The 15770-nt window shown below is 34.3% G+C and overlaps 2 long non-coding RNA genes across 3 annotated transcripts; both read right to left on the bottom strand.

The window, feature by feature from the left end:
- Window positions 1–3244: 3244 nt before the first annotated feature.
- On the bottom strand, window positions 3245–6883 carry LOC147564609 (uncharacterized). The gene is made up of 3 exons (XR_015236933.1): window positions 6614–6883; window positions 5283–6064; window positions 3245–5181 (listed from the first exon to the last, which is right to left on the bottom strand). It is a non-coding gene; the product is annotated as an uncharacterized LOC147564609 (long non-coding RNA).
- A 6987-nt stretch (window positions 6884–13870) lies between these two features.
- LOC147564610 (uncharacterized) lies at window positions 13871–15561 on the bottom strand. 2 transcript variants are annotated; one of them, XR_015236936.1, is made up of 3 exons: window positions 15502–15561; window positions 14635–15161; window positions 13871–14109 (listed from the first exon to the last, which is right to left on the bottom strand). It is a non-coding gene; the product is annotated as an uncharacterized LOC147564610 (long non-coding RNA). The 2 variants fall into 2 exon arrangements; XR_015236934.1 differs by lacking the exon at window positions 13871–14109 and having other exon boundaries at window positions 14522–14749; window positions 15044–15161.
- Between the last annotated feature and the right edge of the window lie 209 nt (window positions 15562–15770).

The raw sequence follows: 15770 nt of genomic DNA on the forward strand, positions 1-15770 counted from the left end.
GAAAATAATTTCACTACTGAAAAATTAACATTTGTCATTCTTCAGGAATGCGCATATAAATTTGTTTTCTCAAGGGTTTACCCTTTTTCGTGACAATTTACCAACTCATAAGGGATATTATCTTTTCATCCTTTGAGATTTTTTTTTTTATTCTAATAATCATTTTAGAATTGTCTAGATTTGAAGAAATATATACACCAAACTTCAGGTTTGGTAATCTCATATACATAAAGATGATTACATTTGATTGTCACCAAAATTTGATGGGTAAATATAAGATAATCCATCATCCTTAAGATGATATTCATGTTTGTAACCCTTTCATTAGTTATGAGAGTAATATCAATTTAATTTGGAGGAATAACTTACCTTGACCTTACCATTGAATAGATTGCGTTGATATTCATGTTTGTAACCCTTTCATCATTATCATCTACTTAATTCTAATATTTTTTTGATATGATTCACTATGCCTCAACAATCACAAAATCAATGGTTAGAGATAAGTAAAAATAATAAGTTTGAAACTTTAACAAAGAGAACCCACGTACCTTTTAACTTACCAATTACAATTGACCAAACTTACCAATCTTTTATTTGCTTATAACTTGATCAAGGAGTGAATAATTCCTTCTTCCCTTTAAGCATAGAGCAATTCGTGCTGATAACGTGTTATGAAAAATAAAGGAAGGAAGAAGAAAGACAATGGAAATATAGACCAAAAGATTGTAGACAAGAAGAACTAGAATTTGTATTCATATGTTTGTAGATGATTTCTCTACTTTGATATATTGGTATATTAGGTACATTGGTACACTAGTTTGGTCCATCTTATTCACTAACAAGAAAACTCTTTATATAGGCCTCTTGATGAGTTACAAAACTAAACCAAGAGTTACATATAATCAATAGTGCTTGAATACAAATAATGGTGGAGAACTTATGGTGGTGGGAGTTACCAAAGTGTGGTGGTCATCCACCATAAATCAAAGATTTATAACAAAATCTAATTTATCTAGATTACTAAATTATTCAAATGTGGTTGATTTTTAATTATGAAGTGAAGTTAATTAAATGGAGTATACTTTATGTTGGATTGTTGTTAATTTACACGGAAGAATTTGAGAATGTTAGAGGTAAGTACTTCATTTCAAAATTTTAGTTCAAATTTATTTTTCTCCTCTTTAAAGGTGTTAGCCAAGAGGGATCTGTCGCGCCCGTAGGACGAGGCGGAAACCTAATCCATTAATAAAAGGGGTATCGCTAATTAGACGTTAGTGGTGAGGGGGTATCGCTAAATTGCCTAATTTTTTAGGTCGAGATTTTTTAATGAAACTTCTTATTTACATTTGGTTTCTCTCGAACTGTCACTGCAATTTTTGACCCCGACAAACTCGCATTTAGGATAATTTTTATTTATTTATTTAAATCCCTCCTTTCCTCCCCACCAACCACCTCTACTTCTGTTCATCTTCGATCATCTCTCTATCACATTTCATTTTTTCTTTCTTTTTCGGCCCTCTTTATTGTTCTGGCACGCAAGTGGCTAAAATCCTAAGTTTCAGTTGACTATAAATCCATGTGGGAAATTCTAAGAAGTCGACCAAAATACTATTTCTCCTTTGAAAAGGGTATTAATTCCAACTTAAGAATTCTCAATGATAAAATAGAATCTATTCTGAAGTTGTCTATCTAGTAAAGACAGAAAGAGTTCTCAATCTTCACCGCTAAAGATGTATCAAGAACGGACTCGGTTCGGTTCTACATAACTTAAAGAGCGGAAGATCGAGTTGATTGTTCGAGTGTTTCAAATAGAGGAGCTGCACGAGTCAAATTCTAGATCTTCGTGAAAAAGTGATTAAACTAGTTTGAGGGAATAAACGAATTAAAGCGTTTCCTTATTTCTAGTTCATTATTATTTATCCATCCAACTTAATGTTAGATATTTTCTATCAGAGATTCCGCTTAGAATATTAGGTAACACCTTAACCCAAAGGAATCTCCTTTATTGAAGTCTTAATAAACCTTGGCTCAAAACCACCTCATTCCTAGACTTGGGTTTTGATTGGAATGCCATCATTGGTCTCTTGCCTTGTTTTTGCTTGTAATCCTTTTCATTGTTGACTTAGCAATATGAATACAATTCTACTTTCTTGAAAAAGATAGGATGATGTGTATTTTTTTTCTTTGTCGGTAGTTTTTTTTTTGAATGGTCTGCGTGCCTCAAACCATTGACGTCTAAAGTGGAAGACTAAACTTCTGAGCATCTCAAGTCCCAACCAAACCTCTTTGTTTGTAGTTACCCATCTACGATGTCTAGGAGGTGAAATATTTTCAGGAAATGAGCCTAAAATCAAGGAAATGAGCCTAAAATCATTCGGAAGCCAATTCAGAACAATAAGTAGGTCACTAAAGGAAAAAAACTTCAAAAAAATTAGGCCTTTTGGATCTGACCTAAAATTAGAAATGGAGGTGTTCGGAACCGTATCTCTAGTTTCTCTTTTCAACAAGTGAACCACAAATGTCGTAACCCACAAAATTGAAGAAATCTTAGTATTTTGGAGAAGAAGTTTGAGCAGAAAGTGGAGAAGGAAGAAACTGTAGGGCGACCGGTTTGATCGAGAGATAAGGTTTTGGTTTTCTTCAAAATTTTGGTCGCTGACACCCGTGTAACTGTGACGTCAAACAAAAAGCTCCATCTTTAATCAACAAAGAAGATCTGATTATGGTTATGGTTCGTATATGATTTTGGTTATGGTTCGTATATGATTAACAATGAAGATATGGGCCGAAAGAACAAGGAATCGCTTTCATCAGTAACAAAGAATAAGGAATTGGCTCGTTGAGAATTGCTGAGTTAATTATGTCTTCCGGTGATACGGCGGTTTTTCTATGGTGGTGGCGGTTTTCCGGTGATGACGGCCGTTTTCTGGCGACGGTTTTTTGGCGACGGTTTTTTGGCGACAATATTTGGCGACAATGACGGTTTTTCGGCGAAAGCAACGGAGATTTAAATTAGTATTTTCTTTACTTTTGCATTATTAGATAATATGTTGACCTTTAGGGTCTTTTATTTCGTGATCTTTAGGATCCTTTCATCTTTTTTCGTAAGAGTCTAGTCCAATTTCTCTCACCTCATGAGGTACTTTACATTCGAAGTTCTTAGAATTTGTTTATGTACATGTCGCTGAACCGAGAGGAATTAACAATTATCCATGTAAGTCAGTGATTTAATCACTTATGAATGAAAATGGTTTAAAAAAAAAATAGGATGTTTTTTTTTTGTTTTTTTTAATGAAAGCTCTCATAGCATAAAAAACCATCACAAAGGATGGAAATGTTTACATGTGCACAATGACAGGACTGAAACTGAAATTAAAGGATTAACATGGAATTAGCCAGCTCATGGGGGGGCTGGTTGGCATCTCTATAACAGTGGGTGATGTTCACACTCTTCCTTGCGAGATTCCCACGTATAAGGTCGAGATCGTGCTTTAGTCTCCACGGGCATGCATCTGGGTCGTTGGTTATTAGGTTAACCATGACTTCTGAATCTCCTTCCAAATCATAGCTATAAAGCCCCAATTTCTCACCCAAAACAAACCCTAGCATAAATCCCTTCAACTCACTATGTAGAGCAGAGATTGGAGAGAATACTTCTGTGATGGAATCCACCACTTCTCCCCTCCAATTCTTTGCCACTGCCGCTCCTTGTTGTCCGGTAAGCTCCATCAACGTTAATTTTTATCCGACCTAATGATGGTGGTTTCCATGCTTGTACCTGCAACACATTAGACAATTGAGGAGAAACAAGTATAGATGAGTTACGGTTCAAATCCATATAAGTCGATCTCCATATTCTGTCCAGATCTACATGAATACCCCTGAATTGCAGCTCACATCTACTCTTCCACCAATTCCAGAGGAGATAAGTGTATTTATACCATGTTTGATTTCCTTCTTCCCCTTTGTTTAGTAGAAATTTCAGGTTATTTATATAGTTTCCTGCAAGATCCGATAGCTTATCATCTTGAGTATTAGAAATCAGTAGCTTAAATTTTTCGCATGATCCAAATAAATGATAACATGTTTCGATCTCATTTGAGTCACACATTTGACATAACTGATTTATATTTGAAGCCCCTTTACTGATGTTGGATAATGTTGTCACTCCATTATGTAAGGTCCTCCAAATGAACAATTGTATTTTCGGATCCATATTGGTTTTTTTCCATAATTTTGTCCATGGAAATTCTACTATTTCCGAAGATACTATTGGTCTAACTTTAATGGATGAGTAATATGATTTTGTCGTGAAATTCCCTTTCTCCGTATTCTTCCAAATCAATCTATCTCTTTGATTGGCAATTGGTAGTGTGATGTTGGTTATTGCTATTATTGTTTCCTGGTTAAAGTGATGCTGGAGCATATTGAGATTCCAAGAATTTGTTTCTTTGTCTATTAAGTCTGCCACCCATGATATGTGTGTTGGAAGCTCTCGGATTAATATCGACTTGTGTTTGTCCATTTCAGGTATCCTTTTATCTTTCATGATACGTGTATCTGTTCCATCTCATATCATCCAGATAGTGTTGTTCCTGAAAGTGTCCCTAGTCTGCAGAAGAGACTTCCAAAAAGGAGATGCAGGTTTACTCTTATCCACTTCCCAAAAACTTCCACTCTTAACATATTTTGCCTCTAATAGTTTCACCCAAGTTGCCTGTTTATTTGTTAAGAACCGCCATGCCATTTTGGCTACTAGTGATTCATTTGCTTCATTTAGAGATCGAATTCCCAGTCCCCCATGTCTCTTTGAACTAGTAATGAGGTCCCAATTAATAAAATGTATCCTTCTGTCTTTGACATTGTGACCCCACCAAAATTATCTTTCTTCCCTTTCTAACTGTTGGATCACACCTTTAGGAATTAACTGATAACTAAAAGGTTTGACACACATAGGTCCTAGAACTGATTTGATAAGAACCGTACGACCAGCTTGTGAAACAAGATGTTGCTTCCACCCTGATAATGCTCTTGAATTTATCCTTTAACCAGTCGAAACTTTTAATTTTGTTACTTGGTTTGAGAATTAAAGCTCCCAAATATTTTGATTGATCGGACATGGCAGAAACTTGTAATATTGACTTGTAATGTTCTTTTGTTGCAGGTGGTACTCCCGAGCTGAAATAGATACTAGATTTGTCACAATTGACTGCTTGGCCCGAAAACTTGGAATAAATAGTCATGAACTCAAGAATAGCATTTAGATTGTCATTTGTTACCTTTCCGAAGATGATTAGGTCATCAACAAATAATAAGTGAGATATCGAGGGGCTCGTGTTATTTATCTTGTAACCTGTAAAAAGACACTTTGATTCATAATGATAAATAAGTAGGGATAGAGCCTGTGATGTGAGGATGAAGAGGTAGGGTGACAGAAGACAACCCTGCCTCAATCCTCTCGAGCTCCTAAAGCTCCCATATAAGTGACCATTGACCTGGATGTTGAAATTGGGTGTGGTAATGCATGAAAGAATAAGCTGAAGCATTCGGCCAGGGAGGGTGACAGAGGACAACCCTGCCTCAATCCTCTAAAAACTGTCAGCTGACCCTGTCATAGGCCTTAGCCATGTCCATCTTAAGCGAGAATCCACCACCCTTGACTTTAGAACAATTCATAGAATGTAATAACTCTTGGGTGATAACTATATTGTCCAAAATTTGTCTGTTAGGGACAAAAGCATTCTGGGTCCACATCACGTTATCTTCGAGAAAAGGTTTTAAACGGTTTGCTATAATTTTATTGATGATTTTGTAAATGGAGTTGCAGAGTGAAATTGGTCGAAAATCAGAAGCGCAACTCGGGTTCTTGACCTTAGGAATTAAAGCCAAGGTAGTGAAATTAAGAGAGGAATCGATATAACCTGAATTGAAGATTCCTTGTACATACTGTATGAGCTCGGTTCCTATGATCTCCCAATTGAGTTGAAAATATTCACAAGGTAGTCCGTCAGGACCTGGACTTTTTTTGACCCCATAGACATGACCACTTCTTTTATTTCCTCTGATGTTGGGATCCCTGAGATGGCGCCAATGTTTTCTTCTCAGGGATACCAGAAGAAAACATTGGCGCCATCTCAGTGATTGGGAAAAACGAACAAACAGTCACAAAATCAAACACAAATACACTACAATTACAAATCAAACAAGTTATTAGCAAAAAGAATCTTAAATCAAATGGACAACAATTGCATCAAGAAGTGAAAGTAAAGTTCTAAAGATAGCGAGTGAGAAACCACATAAATAATGTTTTTATAAAAGAATTACCTAGGAGCAGCAGTAAGTTAAGTTGTATAAAAGCAAAATCTTTTTTTGAGAAAGAAACTTTAATTTCATTAATGATGGAGTAAAATCCAAACATCTTACATTACTTTGATAATATCACGAGCATACAAAAGCAAATTACAACATGATAATTTGAGAGAGCACTTTGACTGCGATACAGACTTTGGACCTTTCACCTTTAAAGGTCAATAGCAAAACCCTATACGGCTATACCGACACCCTTAAAGGCCATTACAAGACCTCACAAAGATCGATATTTTATCTATACCTTATAATCACATGTTTTTTTTGCATGAGTAGTGAAGACCACTCCTATGAATCGAACCCATAATCTCTTACAATTAGTATAGAAGCAAATTGTAAGAGAAGAGAGATTGTGGTAGGTGATGGTGTATTATCCAAGTCTAACCCGAAAGAGTTAGGCTCAAGTATGTGGTGCCTGTAGAAACTCTAAGATTTTTCTAATGTCTGGTTTGTAATACAAAACGGGCAACGCAATATGAGTTAACTATTGCAAAAACTCTAAGAGTTAGGCTCAAGTATGCGTTCCAAATTCAACCAACTTGGGGCGAATTTAGGTGGATTTGAGAGACTTTCAAAAAAGAATTAGATCATAAAGAATTAGGTCATAATCCACCAAATTGATTAGTATTCAGTAGAAAGTACTTGGATCTTTTAAAATCGGTGGACGCGAACTGATTTTATAACCAAATCGGCCCTACTCCACCGGCCATTGAGCCAAAGAAAAAGTGGAAGGGCCTCTTTTGAGTGGAAGCGCTTTTAATAATTTTTAAAAGTTGAGGGAAATTTAGCAAGAGGCCCTTTAGACAAATATCCAAGGCGCCTTTAAATCTACCTTTGGCATAACTAGCTTCCCTTAATCACAAATTACTTTGTTTCACATTTAATTTTCCATGAATGTCGGCCAAAACCCCAATTTCGTGATAGTCTTATGGGGCAATTTCTAGAAAGGTCAAAGTAATATTGAAAATGAATAGAAAAACACAGAACATTTGAAAATTATTATTCGGGTCAAAAAGTGTGCAAATACTAAAATACTCTTTTTTATCATTTTGTGTAACTAAATTCTTTTATTTTTCTTTAAACTTTAAATCGATATAACTTTTGTTTGAGATGTCGGATTTCTATAAAAATTATATATTTAGAAATGATTTTTCATTAGCTTTCTAACAAGATCCACTTTCAACACTTTTTTTCAAAAAAAAAAACACAGAAAAAAAACGGCGTTTTTTTCCTTCACGTTTTTCTGCAAACGTGTTTGCAACAATCTTTTCTGCAAACGTGTTTGCAACAATCTGTTATGCAAACATGTGTTTGCATAATGTAAACTGCAAACATGTGTTTGTATATGCATTTGCGATATTGCAAACATGTGTTTGCATTTGCGATATTGCTGACTGAGTTTGCATTTGCGATTTTGCAGACTGCGTTTGCATGTGCGACAATGCAAATTGAGTTTGCATTTGCGACATTACAAACTCAGTTTGCATTTGCGACATCTTCACAAATTACTTAAAGCCAACTTTTGGTTTCCACCCAAAAACTTTCCTTGCTTTACTAGGATTGATCTCTCCCTGTATATACGAAAATTTTACCATCAATCCATCTCATTTGCAAATTCCACTTTTTTTTTTTCCTTTTCCTCTTTCTTCACCACTTTTTTTTTCCATCGGTGTAAATAAAACTTGCTGATCAACAAATTCATATATTCATAAAACTTGAATCTGTAGTGTACCCTCTAACAAACGATTCACTATAACAACCATTAATAACAAGAAACCCCTTGATTTAACATAAACCCAAAAACATTAACAAAGATTAATACCACATGATAAGATTTTACGGGAAAAAAAAATCAAAACCCACTTAAGATCTAAGCTCTTTCACCACGGATTCTACGAGTGGAACAAAAACAGAACAGAATTTTAATGCTAATACAAAAAAAGAAAAATCACAACTTCATATTTTCTCGATCTAATGAAGTTTCCTACACATAACAGACATGAAACCCTAATCTAATACCTTTTTCTTTTCCCTCATTGTATCAATTCATGCCAATTGATAAGTAAATAAACAAAGCTGGGCTGAAAGTGAGGAACAAATTTAATCACTGACAACCCTAGAACAAATAACTAGGGGTGTCAACGGGTCGGTTCCGGTTCGGGTATTTAACTATCCAGAACCGGAACCTATAAATCGTAACGGTTTCGGTTCTTGACGGTTCCGGTACCGGTACCTCAATCAAAGGATCCAGAACCGGAACCTTTAAAATTCTCGGGTACCCATCGGGTATCGGGTACCCATTGGGTATTCACAAAAGTATATCAAATATTTCTTAAAGTAGAAGAATTTGCATGAATCTAGTGAAAAGAAATATCATAAACGACATAGATCCTTAAATAAGCAAATATCTCGGGTACAATAGTTGATGAGTATAAGAGATTAGAGATTAGGGGAATCAAGAAAGAAGAAATGAACCTTTATGTTATATTAACTCGCTCGCTTTTGTGTTTTATAAATTAGTTTTCAACCAAGGAAAAGAGGATTTGAGAAATTTCATAACTTGGTGAGTTGGTAACTTGGTGAGAAAAACCCTGACGTACAAGAATACTATATAATCTAGGGTATTTTTTCGTATTATCTCGGGTACCCATTACCCGTCGGGTACCCGGCGGATATACCCGATAAGGACCCGCCTCCTAGTCGGGTCCTTTCGGGTATACCCATTTAAGACCCGATTTCCTTAATGGATCTAAAACCTATACCCAGTACCTACCCATTAAGACTCGGGGTCGGTTCAGTTCTCGGGTAAACGGGTACCCATTGCCACCCCTACAAATAACGATATTATGCCCAAATCAATCAGAATGAGTACACCGTCCCAATCTTCATCACTCCTAAGCCAGAAAGAAGTAACAATGCGAAGATTATTTGGCCCCACATATGACATGAGCAACCTGAGAAATACTTGACAAGGTAAGAAATACGAAAATGTAGCATTTATAGCTATATCGAGAGACAGCACCAATGCGTATGTGGGGCCAAGCAATTGTATTCATTTCTTTGCTCCTATCCTTGGTTTGTCACAAGAGTTCTACTTTGATGATTTTCACCATCATCAACCATCATTTTATGTTTCCACAACAAAATAACAACATGGAAAATTCTATTAGACCCTGAAACATTCATTCATATTATGAATTTATCCTCTTCATAGCAGACGACAGATTCAACGAGTCCAAAGTCAAGGCTTTTGATATGTCCAAAACGGACTGCTTCATCATTGGTGTTCAAATACATTGTCCAGGTACAAATCCTCCTATATCTTGTTTAAGATATACTAAGATTACGGGGTAAGGAAGTCCTCAGAGTCTAACATTTTGTGGGCCGTAAGTGGATGGATGTTAGTATGTTACAATCTCAATAGTCAGTATGCACAAAAGAGTTCCACAAACAAGTACATGCAAGACCCGCTTGCCACCTATTGATATAGTTCATTCAAGTATCATATCCGATTGACCTAATTATAAAATGTCGCCTTAACAATTTGCAGCTACCAAGCTATGTAGATTAACTTCGAGAGTAGCAACAACCAAAGATTTTACTCTGACGGTTAAAGTAAATATAAAGGAGTAAAAATAAATTACTAGGAATAAGTATATACCTTTCTTTTATTAGTTATAGGAGGATTTGTTGTAATGTCTGCGCTCTGGATTTATAACCTCTTAGCTTGAATTTCAGTATCTGTCCTTTTTTAACTAGCACAATCTTGTTTCTGTTTCGTTATCATCCGTTGGTCTTGTTGGATTCTTTGTCTTTTCGATACACTTAGCTCCACTATCATCTTGCTGTGGGATTTGGCTTTTAGTTATCAATAGTTTTCACCTAAAACAGAACATAACATGTGACTTTCAGACATTTCATTAAACAACTCATGTGCTATATTAGTATCACCAAACTACCAAACTTCCCAGACATATTTAAAAGTCATTAGTTATAGTAACATCAACACCAAAACTCATCTTCAACAGAACTTCATGGATTTGGCGTCCGCTGTCCAATTAAAAGGTCATTTGTTATAATAACATCAACCCAAAACCCATCTTGAACACAGCTCCAGCCTCCATGTATTTGGCATCATATGCCCAATGAATTACACTTTCAGCAGTGTTGTAGGAACTCTAAAACTCTTGGCCACTCAAACGAAATCAATAAAATAATCGGCTGGTGATGGTGGTATAGCCCGATTTCAAACAATAACCGACTTAAATGGTTGATGAACTGAACCGGCTAAAATCCAAATCTATTGCTGATGGTAATGATCAAAGATGATGAACCAGTGATGATGAAAGGGTGATGGATCGGCTGAGTCTAGAGAGATGAACATGAGAAGAAAATGATAATAAAGAAGAAGACGACTGAGTTTAGAGAGAGAAAACGAGAGAGAATCGGTTGATTTTAGAGAGGAAAAAGAAAAAAAGAGATGTTTTATCAAGGGGTAATTTTGGAAAATTTTAAATATAAAATGACCTCATTGATACTTATACATATTATTTTAAACTTTATATATAATTACTTAGAACATTTTGGTAAGTTCAGGAAAAGTTAATTGTTTTTTTAGTTATTATGATAATATTTTGAACCCAAATAGTCATTTTCCCTAGGGTCCATGGGTATATAGACCAACATAATGTTCAAAAAAGGTTTATGATCTAATCTTTCCAAAATATAAATATCTAATCCTTTTACATTATGGACATAAAAATCCTCACTTTCTAAACACAGTACTGTCAATGTCCCACGTTCAAAATTCGCGCGTTTTGAAAAGATAGATTTGGGCGTGATTTGGGGGATTTATTAACAAAAAATGGATAGAAACAAATCATAATTTCTCTCTCCTCTAAACAGATTTGGAAATTAAATTTATTCTTTCCTATTATCCGAATCAATCAGAAACCAAAATCCTAACCAAAACGAAACGACATCACAACGGATATTTCCAAATAAATTTTCTCTCTCTTCTTTACAGATTTGAAAACCAAATCAATTTTGTCTATCTTACTATTAATTTATTTATTTTCGATTCAAATCAATTTTCTCTCACTTAACTTTCAGATTTGGAAAGAGTATATTTTCTAGGATCAATTTAGCGTGATTTGGGGGTTAATATACAAAACATATATATCACTTTCTCTCACTTAACTTTCAGATTTGGAAATAGTATATTTTTCTGGGAACATTAAAGCAGCATTTGTTTTCGTTTTTACTCATACATAAATACAAATTGAATACAAATTATGAAACAAATACGTAAATTATGTGTTATTTATGACGAAGAAACCATCATTTTTCATGTATACAACGTAATTTATCAAATGTATGTGGGTCTTGTTCAACAAATTGCACATGATTTCTTTTACATTACACATCGTTTACATTCTGTTACAAAAAAACGTACAAAATCTTCTCTGGTTCAAAAATGGTGTCCATCCATTTACCCTCCATTTGTAGTCTTGAGCAGGATAAACAACAGTTACACTATATTGTCGAAGAGCATATGCAAATGCTTTTGCACCACCAGGAAACAACTGACCAACTTCAGTAAATATTTCCCAGCCATCAGGTTTTAGTTTCGATGACTTACTTTGATTTGATGATTCTGTTTGAAATTTCATCTGTTATATCAAATCTACACACATAAATACACATTCATTAAACAAAAAAAATCATACATTGTATTATAAACTACATGTATAGTTCCGTAAATTATGTATAATGTTTGTCAAATTTTGACAATATTTGAAGGTTTTGAGTAATTTGGTAAGCTTAACAAGGCTACTGTTTTGGATGAAAAGTACGCGTAATGGTAAATAAATAATACATAATTTATATGCACTTATACGATGTTTTATTATAAATTATATATAATGTATAACAAATTACGCGTATTTTACATTCTCTTATAAAAACATGGTTCAGAAGATGTTTGCGTAATATACTAGATAGTATGAAAATTTACTGTAAATTACCTATATTGTATATTCTGTTATGATAAACGTACGAAATAACACCTGGTTCATAAAATTGTACGAAACCAAAGATCTGAGGTGAAGAAATATCAGAAAATCAAGAAGCTTAAACCTAAATTAACATACATTAATAATGAGACATTTAATATGAAAACAAATTTTGTCTCATAAATGACATGTAAATTTCAGTAAATTATATATAATGTATGGAAAAGTACGATTGTTTATTTGATTAAGAGAAGCTTTATACGCTTGTCGTGGCATCTTTGCAGGTATGAAAAGGTAGAGTAATGTTGGATAAATTTTTAATACTGTATGCACATCTGTAATATGTATTTGATATCAATAATAAAGTACGTATAATTTGTATTAAAAATACACATATATATCATTCAGTAATAATAACATCTTACCTGTAAAGTTCGCGTAATTTACCGGAAAGTATAGAAATGTATACTAAATTAACTGTATTGTATATTCTGTTACGAGAAACAGTACGGATAATCACCAGGTCCGAAAATTATACGAACAGATAGATCTGATCTGAAGAAAGATAAAAAAAACCACAGAAAATTAAACATAAATCTAAAGAAATATGATATGATAATCAGATGAAAACAAAACATAATCAGTTTGAACGAATCAGTAAAAAAGGATTAACCATCCATATCATAAACAGTTATGAAAATCTTAGAGAGAGAAAATAAACCTCATAAATCTGTAAACAAACAGGAAAACAAAATGAATAAATCTGTTACGATTAATGTTAGAGATAGAGAATCTGTTACTTTAACCTGAGAAGCTGATGAAGGATGAATGTTTGTAAAACTTGATTAGAAGACGAATGATTGAAAAATAATCTAATGAGATGAAACAAGATTTCAGAGTTTAATGGAGATTTTGTTATGTGAATCAGATTTAGAGAGAGAGAGTAAAGAGATTTCGGTTACTGAAAATAATGAAGCTAACATACCTATGTTTAGAAACGTGATTGGAGAGAGAATGTGGGAGATAAAAATGGGAGAAGATATTTATAGATCACTACAAAAATACGTCACATTTGTAACGGCCATAACCGTTATAAAAACAGGAAAAAACCGTTACAAATGGTCTATTGTAACGGCCAGGAGCCGTTATATAAGAAATTCAAGCCGTTACAAAAAACCCCGTTGCTAATAAATTTGTAACGGCTTCTAGCCGTTATAAAAAGTCTTGTTGTAACGGCTTTGTGAAGATAGGCCGTTACAAAAGAGTCAGCCAAATTCCAAAAACTGACACTTGTGTGTAACGGCTTGAGGAAGGAAACCCGTTACAAATTGACTTTTTATAACGGTTTGAGATTAGGCCGTTACAAATAACTAATAAAAAACAAAAAAAAAAATCAAATCTGTGAAATCCAGCACTGCTTTCCCTGTTTGGACATCAAAAAACCAACGTAAACGAGATAACTTAAACTAATACAATAAATCAAACAAAACTCATTATATTGACTTCATACTCTTAATACAAGTTTCCAATTCATGGTTTCTAAACCAAACATCATATCTTAAGAAACACTTCATAGTACTTCTTATACATCGTTTAGTGTTTTGGATGAAGATCGCATTTAAGAACTCAACTAAAAAAAAAGATTGAAAATATACCGAAGTATCAGTAAATATGCTATTCGATTAAGCTCCAACGATAGTTCTCAAAATTTCTTGTCCTTCTCATCCTAAAAAAGGAATATTGAAAAAATAGAATTAAATGGGTTCCCCAGTAACATTCAGAACTACTTAAACAAGAAGTAACAAAAGGCAAAAGAACATAGCAAATATTATACTAACTATTAGCTAATCTTATACTAATAAAACAGCAGGTTGATTCAAAAGCTAATCAATAGGTTTTTAATAACTGCATGCCTTTCACCCTTTTGTAATCATCGAGAACTATTTACTAACTATTAGCTAATCTACTATACAGTGTCAATGACTGTTCAGTTCGACATAAACAGTGATTTCAGCTGAAATTTCTCGGTCGAAATGTACATAATGGGCGACCACCACTCATTTCGACCAAGATTTCCGTGATACCTGTGACATTACACTATAGACAGGAAAGTTGAGTATTAATGTGACGATGTTCATTTTATAGAGGTATGTGTGAACTCATAAAGACACGAAAAAAGGAAAAACTGGAGGTGATGAGAAAAATCTGCAAATATTATACTATTGCTATAGCAAACATGCCAAAAAGTTACCTGCACACTTGAACATCATCAAGAATTCAAGATGAATTGAAGCCTCTTTTCTAGTCTTACTCTCTATTTCTCTGTTTTGTTGGTTTTGAAATATGCCAAGTTTGCTAACCATAGCCTAAATAACAGAACAATTATCCAACTTAAGTATACTTTCAACTTCAAGCCAGAGCTATGCCAGGACTTAAGTCTTGGACCTAACAGAAAATGCTAATTGAAGGCATACAAATGTGACAGGCATCATTAATCATAGAAGGGGATTGCCCACCCATAAGGATAATAGATAAGAATTACAACATTTTGAACTTCACGACCAACCTAGGTTATAATACTTAACAATAACATATTGTTCAAGAAACTATATCTTAGCGTATAACATAAATGAAAGAAAGAGGAGATTAGGTTATAATACCTAACAATAACATATTGCTCACTTCAAATGAATTAAGTCCGTTCTTGACAAAAAACGGAAGAAGGAACATCTGAAGGATCACTCCTGCTTGAAGCATGAAAGCAGTCAACCTGAAACACTGAAAAGAAGAAGAGTTCTCGTTGAATACCCCAGATGTAAATTGCCCACCATTAACTAGTGATCAGCTGATAATAACTAATTTTGTATCCGACTCAAATGCAGTGACTATTAGTTCGAGTCTATCATTCAGATGAGATAAACATCACGCGTCAGATAGGAGAAATCCTAAGTAAGGAGTATCTAATCTTATCACAAGGTTGTCAGTTGTCACTGTATAAGTGTACTTAACCAGTATTAAGCTGTGTTCACGTGTGAATGTTAAGCGGATCTTCCGACTGATCCAAATTAAGAGAGAGCAGTAATGCAGTCGACCTAGTACCCTTCTAAAAAAAAATTACCTTGTCATAACTCACCTCCTTCCTTGCAGCTCCTTTTGGAGCAGCTCTCGCCCATCTCTTAGCTATACCCTATACAACAAACAGAACCACTAACATCTAATTAGGAAATCAAGGTCGTAAGTAAATATAGCTAAGCGATTTCTTTTTCCGTATTTTGTTTAAACTTGAAAGACTGAAATTGGTGAAGTTTTCAAACTTACAGTCTTGGGTTTTTGAAAACAATGTCGACTGAAATTTCAACAGTAGGATTGATTTTGCATTTTAACCTT

This window comes from Eschscholzia californica, unplaced genomic scaffold (genome assembly GCF_041429995.1).
Source record: "Eschscholzia californica isolate CP2 unplaced genomic scaffold, dmEscCali1.0.p SCAF_1, whole genome shotgun sequence".
Lineage (NCBI taxonomy): Eukaryota > Viridiplantae > Streptophyta > Magnoliopsida > Ranunculales > Papaveraceae > Eschscholzia > Eschscholzia californica.